At 42.0% G+C, this 12,073-nt stretch overlaps 1 protein-coding gene across 1 annotated transcript in view; it reads right to left on the bottom strand.

Annotated features, from left to right (window-relative positions):
- Positions 1–12,073, bottom strand: part of THAP6 (THAP domain containing 6) — a 1,073,833-nt gene that overhangs the window by 342,866 nt on the left and 718,894 nt on the right. The gene's annotated exons all lie outside the window — the stretch shown is intronic.

The following is a 12,073-nucleotide window of genomic DNA, read 5'->3' as shown; positions in this document are numbered from 1 at the left end:
TTATCAAACTCATTCTCCATCCAGTTTTGTTCCATTGCTGCTGAGTTGTGATCCTTTGGAGGAGAAGAGGTGTTCTGGTTTTTGGAATTTTCAGCCTTTTTGTGCTGGTTTCTCCCCACCTTCATGGATTTATCTATCTTTGGTCTTTGATGTTGGTGACTTTTGGATGGGGTTTCTGAGTGGACGTCCTTTTTGTTTATGTTGATGCTATTGCTTTCTGTTTGTTAGTTTTCCTTTTAACAGTCAGCCCCCTCTGCTGCAGGTCTGCTGGAGTTTGCTGGAGGTCCAGTCCAGATCCTGTTTGCCTGGGCATCACCAGCGGAGACTTCAGAACAGCAAAGATTGCTGCCTGATCTTTCCTCTGGAAGCTTTGTCCCAGAGGGGCACCCACCAGATGCCAGCCGGAGCTCTCCTGTATGAGGTGTCTGTCGGCCCCTACTGAGAGGTGCCTCCCAGTCAGGAGGCACGGGGGTCAGGGACTCACTTGAGGAGGCAGTCTGTCCCTTATCAGAGCTCGAACGCTGTGCTGGGAGAACCACTGCTCTCTTCAGAGCTGTCAGACAGGGACATTTAAGTCTGCCGAAGCTGCACCCACAGTCTCCTCTTCCCCCAGGTGCTCTGTCCCAGGCAGATGGGGGTTTTATCTATAATATCCTGACTGGGGCTGCTGCCTTTTGTTCAGAAATGTTCTGCCCAGAGAGGAGGAATCTAGAGAGGCAGTTGGTCTTGCTAAAAAAATCTGGGTGTTTTGCTGCTGTCTCCTCTCTCTTCAAATTTCAGGACTCTTTTCTTTGCTCCACACAGGTAATAAAGTCTAGCTGAGAGGTAGCAAGACCCTGGGAGACCAGATTTCTGTAGTTTTCTAACATCACATCCTTATGCAAATGCTGCTGAGCAGTGTCCAGACAGTCCTAGTCTTCTGGGGAGAATTCTATGGCCACATCCCTTAATGTCAGTACTCCCTGGAGGTCACAGAATAACGGGAATGTGGTAGAATTCCCTACGAGCTCCCAGAGCAGAGGACTGTTCCTTCAGTCTTTGAAGTTGCTGTCCTTTAGGTGAAATTTTTTCTTTTATTTTGTTTCATGACCTTGGTTGTTTGATTGTGGTATAAGGTGGATTCAGTCAAGTGGCTTCATTAGCGGAAAAGTTTAGGGGGCCAAGGCTCAGCTCAGGACTACTAGGCTGTGTGCTCTTACTCTGGGGGATTGGTATCAATTCAGGCTTTGATCTTTGGCTCCTTGAGGTTAGGAACCCAATGGGTTGGAGGACTTGAGGTACTCCCAGACCACTGGTCACAATACTCTGATGGGTGTGCCATCCAAAGCACTTTGTAGTGTGGTGGCAGTAAAATCTGTTCTTGTTTTTCCTCCTTCACACATACCAGCAGCAGCGGCAGTGGCAGTGTGGCAGGGTTCATGTTCATTGGTTGTGGCAGGGTGCTAGCAGTTGCCGGGGTGCCAGCCTCTGTGCAGATGTTCACAGAAGTGGTTGTGGCAGTACAGCTCATGGGGGCAAGGAGCCCCTGGTAACTGTGCAGGGATTCACACTAGTGGTGGTGTTAGCACGGGGGTGAGGCGCTGGTGGGTAACTGTGTGCACCCTTTGTGTGCATTCATGCTGGCAGCAGGGTCTGCTCAGGACTAGGGGCAAGTTCACTGTTTTCTATGCCTGGTTTCATTCTGGTGGCCCTGGCACAGGAGAAGGGCACTGGTGGGGGTGGGTCTGGTGGGCTCTGTTTCCACCAATGCACTGATGACAATGGCAGTGCAGCAGGGGAAGTGGGGGTGAGGGCACACACACCAGCAGAAGTGGCATTTCAGGATTCACTCGCACATGTGTACTGGCAGGGAAGGGAAGGTTAAGTCTTCCCATACACACATACACTGGCAAAGTGATTCACAGGGGTTAGCCATGGGAAAGTGTCTGAAGGCAGGGCAGCACGGGGAAGGTTGCAGTGTGGGGAGAATATGGGCAGGCTGGCGTATGTCCACAGGGGCTTCTCTGCTAGAGCACTCTATCAGTCAGGGTTGGTTTGCCTGTGCAGGAGCTATGATGGGGGCCCTCAGGAGGTACCTGGAGGCTGCCCTGTAAGCAGGTGCAGTGTGGCTGGGGCCCTTGGAAAGTCCAGCAGACCAAGGCATGCTCAGATCAGACTGGCCCCATCTCATGGGCATGACTGCCCTTCAGAGTTCAGGTCCAACAGTTCCTTTAGGGTTAAAGTCTAAAGTCTCTTACAGGAGCAAGTCAAGCCTAGGGGGATGAGCATTCCTGGCCATGATCAACCACAGACACTCCCACAGTAAACCCTCTGGCCTCTGCCCTGACTGGAGTTCTGCTCCTACCACTTCTCTTTCCCTTCCAATTCAAGGGTCTGTAGTGGTCAAGGGGTCTCCTTCTGCCAGGTTTCCAGAGGTCCATGGCGAGAGTGGGTTGTTCCTTGTCTGTTCAACACACCCCCTCTGCAAGAGTCACTGGGAGTCAGGAATGAGTCCCAGTGCCTGGTAGCCCCCTATAGGGTTCCCAGGTTACTCCCCCTTCAGCCCATCCCCTGTGTCTTCCTTCTGTCTGTTCTCAATGCCTTCCCACTGAAGATCTGCTAGGAGTGCACCAGTCTTTCTGATATCTCAGTTGCTTGGTGCCAGATGTTCCTCCTGACGGCGTCTAGTTGGCCATCTTGGACCAGGAATCATATCTTATCTTTTCAGTAGATTATGGGAATATTTTCCAGGTTTGATTGATATCTAGTCTTTACTCAGTATGTGTCCCAGAGAGGAGAGAAGATGAAATAAACACAATAATTTGATTTCAGTTCTCTCTAGTGGTTGCAAGCTTCTGAGTCACCTTGCTCCTTGTCATTGGTGATGAATCTCTAGGCGATGGTCTCCTGCTTTGAACACAGGTCTGTGGTTCCTACCTCTGTTACAGCGTAGTTCTCATATATTTTTATGTCAGCAAAATATTTCTCATTATTCTACCTTACTGAGGTCTTGCTCCCCCAGAGGAATGTCAAAGAGAAGAAAAAAAGCCAGTACTTGGGGAAGCAAAATCTTGTCTTGCTTCTCTAGGATATCTAGAGTTTGTGTGTTTTCTCCTGAGCCATGGCAGACAACCTAATAGAAAGCAAAGTCCTGGCACATAGGGGAGGCTGTGGAGGGAGCAAAAGAAGGAGGAAGGAGATTTTGTTCTAAGAGGTCTGTATGAGTTTGCTGGGGCAGCCATAACAAACTACCCCAGACTAGGCTGGGCACTCTGGCTTATGCCTTTACTCCCAGCACTTTGGGAGGCTGAGTCAGGTGGATCACCTGAGGTCAGGAGTTCGAGACCAGCCTGGCCAACACGGTGAAACCCCGTCTCCACTAAAAGCACAAAAATTAGCTGGGTGTAGTGGCTCACGCCTGTAGTCCCAGCTACTCAGGAGGCTGAGGCACAAGAATCACTTGAACCCAGGAGGTGGAGGTAGAAGTGAGTGAAGATCATGCCACTGCACTCTAGCCTGGGCAACAGAGTGAGACTCAGTTTCATTACAGTCTCAAAAATAAATAAATAAATAAATAAATAAATACCCCAGACTACATGGCTTAAACAACAGAAATGTATTTTCTCACAGTTGTGGAGGCTAGAGGTCTAAGATCAAGGTGCTGGCAGGGTTAGTTTCATTCTAAGTCTCTTTCCTTGGCTTGTGGATGACTGTCTTTTCCCTTTGTCCCCACCTGGTCTTCACTCTTTATGTGACTGTGTCTTAATTTCCTCTTATTATAGGAACACCAGCCAAGTTGGATTAGAACTCACCCACAGGAGCTCAATTTATCTTAACTACTGTAAAGTCTCTTTCTGAAATACGTGCAGCCACATTCTCAGGTCCTGGAGGTTAGGGCTTCAATCCTGTATATAATTTGGGGGGACAAAGTTCAGCCCATAACAGATACCTGGGTTAAGGTTTGAGGAAAAATAGGAAACTGGTAAAGCCATGCAATTTCCTTTGCTTGCTGGGAAGACAAGAGAAATTCACCTGTCCTAGGTGTGGGGAAATATTATAGCCTTAGGTCTAATAGCTTTACTCACCCCTCTACCAGTAAAATTTAAGAGCCCGAGGCTACATGTACATTGCATATACCTTTAAAAATATATTTATAGGAAAGGGATGGGGAGAAGTAAATATACATTCATCAGAATGCCACCTCCTTAGAAGAAACAGGGCTGAGCTGATAGGTCAGGCAGGATGATTTGTGGTAATGTGAATGCTGTGATATGTGGTGAATGTTTTTTTTCTTACAGTGCTACAGAAAGAAAGATGTTATTGGAGAGCACAGTGACTTTTATATTTTAGATATGAGAAGAATTGAACATTCCAATTACTTTCAATCAGCAGTTCTTCCTGCCTCTAGAGAGTCTGATTTAATTTTCTGGGGCCCCCAGTACTGGTATTTAAAACAATCTCCCCTGGGGATTCTAATGTATACCTAGAGTGGAGGACCAACAAGTATAGTCCCTTGGATTCTCTGCTTCCAGCTTAGTAGAGAGCCGCATGACGCCCTGTAGTATTTGGAAAGGGAGGAAATTCCTCCACTAGAATTCCTACAAAGAGGGAGATGATCTATCCCTGGAGAAATTCTAGGTTAACTTTCCTTTATGATGCATCCATGACTCCCTTAAGACTTTGGAGACACAAATTTTGTCTTCTTCAGCCTAGTTGAGCAAAAATTAATGGCAAGTTTAATTGAAGTTTACAAGAATAAAACATATCTTCTGTTGCTCTTATTAAACATGCAGAATGGCCCATTTCTCACATAATACAAGTTTATAGAAATGTTTCTGATGCCAGTTTGCCCATTTCTTTGAGGCGGACATTTTCTCCTGTTCCATGTTTTCGGGCTGACTTCACTTTGGAGGAGAGAGGGGCTGAGGGCAAATGCTTCAGACGTGTGGTGAAGGAAGAAGAGAGGAAGCTCTTGTTCCCTAGACATCATCCCATTTCCATGTGGAAAGCATATTCTACACCTTTCTTCCAAGTTTCTATGCAGAAGCTAGAGAGGTCCTGGGCCCACTGGATCCACTGGGACACTGGAGAAAACAAATCGCGGAGTTTGTGGCAAGTGTGGAAAGGGGGTGTGGTGAATTTTCTTTGGGGCAGGAATAGACTTCATGGGACTAGATAACTACGTGACTCCTCTTCTTTTAGCAGTGTATGGACCTTTAGTTTTAAGGGTTAGGAGAGTTTGGAGGCCTTTCTTGAGGAAGTAAGAAATGACCCCAGCCGAAAATCTAAGACAAGGGACATGTTGCAATCAGATATTGATTTTGAAGGATTATGGCATTATCTGTTCTTATTATAAACAGGTAAAGCAAAATCCTCGCTGATATTTGTGGGAGTTGAGATGGGACAAAAACCCTCACCCGGGGTCTTCCTTCATTTTTTTCTCTAGCACAGGAACTTTCTTAAATGGAGAGAATCAAATAAGCTTCCCTTTAAATCTTTTCTCCTAAAAATTGTTTTAGTTTCTTAGCCATTTTCCTTTATCCCTAGTATTTTTCAAGATTGATATATCCTAAATAGACTTTAAGTTTGAAAAGGCAGTTGTTTAAAATGCTGGAAATAAATTTGCACTTTGAAATTAGACACCCTGGTGTGCTGATTGTGACAAATCCTTGATGATCTCCAGCAGAGGCTCTGCAGAGCCCATTACTGCATAGCCTGGAGCAGGAGGAGCCTCTGCACGGCAAGGGAAGGAGGTTTGCACCAGCGGCCTCTGTCTATGGGAGGTCTTCCTTTCTAAAGGCCAGAGAGTTAGGATCCTTGAGAGAGTCTGAGTGTAAAATAGAGATTATATTTAATGTAACTTTGAAATCCTTAAACACTCTGTAAGAATCCAACTCCCATTCAGAATATTTGAAATGATCCCTTTCTCTCTGAATCTGGATGTTGGAATGCTTCCCAGATAAATTTGTTGCTTATTTTGGGTGTGATGTTCTCTCCTGCTATCACTGCCAGAAATGTTTTCGGGGCTCAGGTTCTGAGGTTTCACTCCAGTGATGCCTGGATTGTAAGACAGTGGGATTTTTCTGCTCACAGGGCTTGGTAATGTCAGGGAGATCTTTTTCTCCAGTTTTTTGGTAGGAAAAATGCAGTGAAATTGTTGTGCTGCTGCCTGCCCTTAATCCATAAAAGCAATCAACTCATTTTTTGTGTGTGGCCATTTTGACAAAGCTACTGTAACCCATGGGAAATTCTGGTTTGGCCTAAAATGAAACCTTGAAATGTTTAGACATTTTTTTCCCCCTCTATTCCTCAATCATATTCAAATCCTAGGTCTTTTACCTATTCACCACATCCTATCACCTCCATAGGCTATCACGGAAAAAATTTGTATACAGTACTGGTTAATTTTTTTAAAAAATTTAATTTTTTGACTTGACTAGTTGTGTAGGAGCAAAATATCTGAATTAAATGTTCTAAATCCATTTTTGCTCCAAATTGCAGTCTCCCCCAGGTTTGTGCAGGGAAAGCTAGCTGCCTTTTTAAAGAACTGTCAGCAAAGCCAGAGTCTGTCTGAGATGCTCAGCAAGAGCTGGAGCTTCACAGCTTCCCACATGAGACCAGAACCCTCAGAGAAGGTGAAGCAATGTCAGGAGCAAGAAGTAGACAAAGAAATTTTGACTTTGGAGAGATCAAGAAAGCTGTTCATTAGTGCTGGTGATGGGAACTTGGGGGTTGACAAGAGGAGTTTAGACTATTTCTTTTCTTCATCCTCATCATTCCTATGGATTTTGTTAAAAATGATGCATAATAAGAGAAATAAAGCATTCTTTGTTTCCTCATTTGATGAGCCACCTCTGATTCCTGAATCAGAAAAGGGACCACAAAAAGTGAACCATTCGTAGACCATATTTATGTTCTGGATTTGCTTTTGAAAGATAATCACACTTGCTCTTTTGGGGAAGAATCAGAGAGGAAATTGTTGAGAGATCTCTACTTTCTTCAGCTGGAGGTAGCTCTCAAAAGGGTGAAGGCTGAGCTATATCTAGTGTGACAATTTGACTGTAAAAAATTAAGGTTTAGGTTTTTCTTTTTTTTCCCTCGATTGTTCTTCAAATTAAGTCAGTGAGTGAGTATAGACAAATAAGCAAAAGTGTCTTGATTTTCATGGAAAGAAAATTTTGTTATTTTAACTATTTTATAATGAAAAGTTCAAGTTAATTATCCTTGCACTGTTTATCCTGATTCCCTCCTTTCCAGATTTTCAGTGTAAGGAGTATAGGCTTGAACCTTTTATCACTAGTCATGGAAAACAATCCTCCCTCAAGGACATCATTGCTAAGGGAGGGAGAATGTGTGACAGAGAAGAGCTTCTATGCCCAGACTAAATCCCATTTGGGACATATCCAGGCCTCACCCTGACCCTTGGACAGAGAAATGGGCATTTAATAGAGCTCATATATGGAAGAATGAAAGGACTAATGTAAGTTCAAAATCAACGAAAGTAGATCAAACTTCAGCAGGAGGTCAACCTAAGTCCTCTCTTTTGCTTACAACTTGTAAAATGAGCTTTTCCTCACCATGAAGAGTGGAAATAATGTGGCCTCTTGCCTTTACGGATCACAGACAGAATCCATAATCAGATTATATTATCAAATTGTACAATAGTAATCTTTAATCAATTCTTACTACAATGTATCTGTCCACAAGATTTTAATCTTTTCGCCTTCCTCTTTCAACACATCATAAAAATAATAGCATTAAGATTCCTCGATCCTTGTAGAAATACCAACTTGGGTCAGTTTTAATCATAGGCCAATGGTGTATTTACAGAGAAACATCAGGGTGAAGAATCAAGTGTGTTCTAGTCCTAGAACCTGGATTTTCTTTCTTTCCTTTTTCAGTTTTAATGTTGCGGGTACATTGTAGGTGTGTGGAACCTGGATTTTCATGGTGAGGCTTTTCTTTTTAAAAAATAACACATTATTATTTATGAAGCTAAAGAACTAAAAAGCATGCTTAACAACAACAACATAAAACTGAAAAAAGAAAGCAGAAGGACACAAAGAAAAATCTCTCCAGGGAAATCTTTATAAGATGGCTTAATGGAACATAGGGCGGTGTTATAGCTCCTAGATACCTGCAGGAAGTGCAGGGCAGTGTGGAGCCAGATTCAGGTGGTAGGAGGGAGGACTTCTCTTCTTTTTGATTCTTTTTTTAAAATTTCAATAATTTTTTGGGGAACAGGTGGTGTTTGGTTACATGAGTAAGTTCTTTTTTTTTTTTTTTTTTTTTTTTTTTTGAGACGGAGTCTCGCTCTGTCGCCGGGGCTGGAGCACAGTGGCCGGATCTCAGCTCACTGCAAGCTCCGCCTCCCGGGTTTACGCCTCAGCCTCCTGTGTAGCTGGGACTACAGGCGCCCGCCACCTCGCCCGGCTAGTTTTTTGTATTTTTTTTAGTAGAGACGGGGTTTCACCGTGTTCGCCAGGATGGTCTCGATCTCCTGACCTCGTGATCCGCCCGTCTCGGCCTCCCAAAGTGCTGGATTACAGGCTTGAGCCACCGCGCCCGGCCTATGAGTAAGTTCTTTAGTGGAGATTTCTTTGGTTTTGGTGCACCCATCACCCAAGCAGTGTACACTGTGCGCAATGTGTAGTCTTTTATCCCTCACCCCCCTCACACCCTTTCTCCCAAGTCCCCAAAGTCCATTGTATCATCCTTACACCTTTGCATCCTCACAGTTTAGCTCCCACTTATGAATGATAACATATGATGTGTGGTTTTCCATTCCTGAATTTCTTCACTTAGAATAATGGTCTTTGATTTCATCCAGGTTGCTGTGGATGCCATTATTTTCATTCCCTTTTTATGACTGAGTATGATTCCATGGTGTATATATATATATACAGACCACAATTTTCTTATCCATTTGTTGATTTATGGACATTTGGGCTGGTTCTATATTTTTTGCAACTGTGAATTGTGCTGCTATAAACATCCATGTGCAAGTATCTTTTGTATGACTTCTTTTCCTCTAGGTAGATATCCAGTAGTGGGATTGCTGGATCAAATGGTAGTTCTACTTTTAGTTCTTTAAGGAATCTCTACACTGTTTTGCATAGTGACTGCAGTAGTTTACATTTCCACCAGCAGTGTAACACTGTTCGCTTTTACCACATCCACGCCAACAACTATTATCTTTGATTTTTTTTATTATGGTCATTCTTTTTTTTTTTTTAGAGATGGAGTCTTGCTCTGTCGCCCAGGCTGGAGGGCAATGGCACGATCTCAGCTCACTGCAAGCTCTGCCTCCTGGGTTCACGCCATTCTCCTGCCTCCTCCTGAGTAGCTGGGACTATAGGTGCCTACCACCACACCCAGTTAATTTTTTGTATTGTTAATATAGATGGGGTTTCACCGTGTTAGCCAGGATGGTCTCGATCTCCTGACCTCATGATCTGCCCACCTCGGCCTCCCAAAGTGCTGGGATTACAGACACGAGCCACCGCATCCGGTCCGATTATGGCCATTCTTGCAGGAGTAAGGTGGTATCACATTGTGGTTTTTATTTGCATTTCCCTTATAATTACTGATTATGAGCATTTTTTCATATGTTTGGTGGCCATTTGTCTATCTTCTTTTGAGAATTGTCTATTCATGTCCTTAGCCCACTTTTTGATGGGATTGTTTATTTTCTTGCTGATTTGTTTGAGTTCCTTGTAGATTCTTGTTATTAGTCCTTTGTCAGATTTATAGATTGCAAAATGTTTCTCCCACTCTGTGGGTTGTCTGTTTATTCTGCTGATTGTATTTTTTGCTGTGCCGAAGCTTTTTACCTTAATGAAGTCTCATCTATTTATCTTTGTTTTTATTGCATTTGCTTTTGGGTTCTAGGTCGTGAAGTTTTTGCCTAAGCCAATGTCTAGAAGGGTTTTTACAATGTTATCTTCTGGAATTTTTATGGTTTCATGTTTTAGATTTAAGTCTTTGGCCCATCTTGAATTGATTTTCATATAAGGTGGGAGATGAGGACCCAGTTTCTTTCTTCTACATGTGGCTTGCCAACTATCCCATCACTATTTGTTGAATAGGGTATCCTTTTCCCACTTTGGTTGCTTTGTCAAAGATAAGTGGGCTGTAAATATTTGGCTTTATCGTTGGGTTCTCTATTTTGTTCCATTGGTTTATGTGTCTATTTTTATAACAGTATCATGCTATTTTGGTGACTATAGCCTTATAGAATAAAGTCAGGTAATGTGATGCTTCAAGGTTTGTTCTTTTTGCTGAGTCTTGCTTTGGCTCTGTGGGCTCCTTTTTAGTTCTGTATGAATTTTAGGATTGGTTTTTCTAGTTCTGTGAAGACTAATGGTAATATTTTGATGGAAATTGCATTAAATTTGTAGATTGCTTTTGGCAGTAGGGTCATTTTCAAAATATTGATTCTACCTATCCATGAGCATGGGATGTGCTTCCATTTGTTTGTGTCATCTGTGATTTCTTTCAGCAGTGTTTTGTAGTTTTCCTTGTAGAGGTCTTTCATCTCCTTGGTTAGGTATATGCCTAAGTATTTTATTTTATTTTATTTTATTTTATTTTATTTTATTATGCAGCTGTTGTAAAAGGGATTGAGTTGTCGATTTGAGTCTCAGCTTGGTTGCTGTTGCTATATAGCATAGCTACTGATATGTGTACATTAATTTTGTATCCTGAAACTTTTCTGAATTTTTAAAAATCAGATCTAAGTGCTTTTTGAAGGAGTCTTTAGGGTTTTCTAGGTATGCAGTCATATCATCAGCAAACAGCGACAGTTTAACTTCCTCTTTATTGATTTGGATGCCCTTTATTTCTTTCTCTTGTCTGATTGCTCTAAGTAGGACTTCCAGTACTATGTTGAATAGATGTGATGAGAGTGGGCATCCTTGTTTTGTTCCAGTTTTCAGGGGGAATGCTTTTAACTTTTCCCCATTTAGCACTATGTTGACAGTGGGTTTGTCATAGATGGCTTTTATTACATTAAGGTATGTCCCTTCTATACTGATTTTGCTGAAGGTTTTAAACAAAAGGTGATGCTGGATTTTGTCAAATGCTTTTTCTGTGTCTATTGAGATGATCATGTGATTTTTGTTTTCAATTCTGTTTATGTGGTGTATCACATCTATTGACTTGCGATGTTAAACCATCCCTGCATCCCTGGTATGAAACCCACTTGATCATGAATTATTTTTTGATATGCTGTTGGATTTGGTTAGCTAGTATTTTTTTTTTTTTTTTAACTTTTGCATCTATATTCATCAGGGATGTTGGCCTGTAGTTTTCTTTTTTGGTTATGTACTTTCCTGGTTTTGGTATTAGGGTGATACTGGCTTCACAGAATGATTTTGGGAGGATTCCCTCTTTCTCTATCTTGTGGAATAGTGTCAATAGGATTGGCACCAATTATTCTTTGAATGTCTGATAGAATTCAGCAGTGAATCTGTCTGGTCCTGGACTTTTTTTTTAATTGGCAATTTTTAAATTACCATTTCAATCTCACTTCTTGTTATTGGTCTGTTCAGAGTTTCTATTTCTTCCTGGTTTAATCTAAGAGAGTTGTTTATTTCCAGGAATTTATCCATTTCCTCTAGGTTTTCTAGTTTATGCATATAAAGTTATTCATAAGAGTCTTCAATGATCTGTTGTGTTTCTGTGGAATCAATTGTAATATCTCCCATTTTGTTTCTAGTTAAGCTTATTTGGATCTTCTCTTTTTTTGGTTAATCTTGCCAATGGTTTATCAATTTTTTTATTTTCTCAAAGAACCAGTTTTTTGTTTCATTTATCTTTTGTTTTTTTTGTTTGTTTCAATTTTATTTAGTTCTGCTATGATCTTTGTTATTTATTTTCTTCTGCTGGGCTTGGGTATGGCTTGTTCTTGTTTCTCTTGTTCCTTGAGGTGTGACCTTAGGTTGCCTATTTGTCCTCTTTCAGACTTTTTGATGTAGGCACTTACTTCTGTGAATTTTCCTCTTACCACAACTTTGCTGTATCCCAGAGATTTTGATAGGTTATGTCACTATTATCATTCAGTTGAAAGAATTTTATAATTTCCACCTTGATT

This window comes from Macaca thibetana, chromosome 5 (assembly GCF_024542745.1).
Source record: "Macaca thibetana thibetana isolate TM-01 chromosome 5, ASM2454274v1, whole genome shotgun sequence".
NCBI lineage: Eukaryota > Metazoa > Chordata > Mammalia > Primates > Cercopithecidae > Macaca > Macaca thibetana.
Note: the sequence above shows the minus strand (reverse complement) of the source record. Positions and strands in the feature narration are given on the sequence as shown.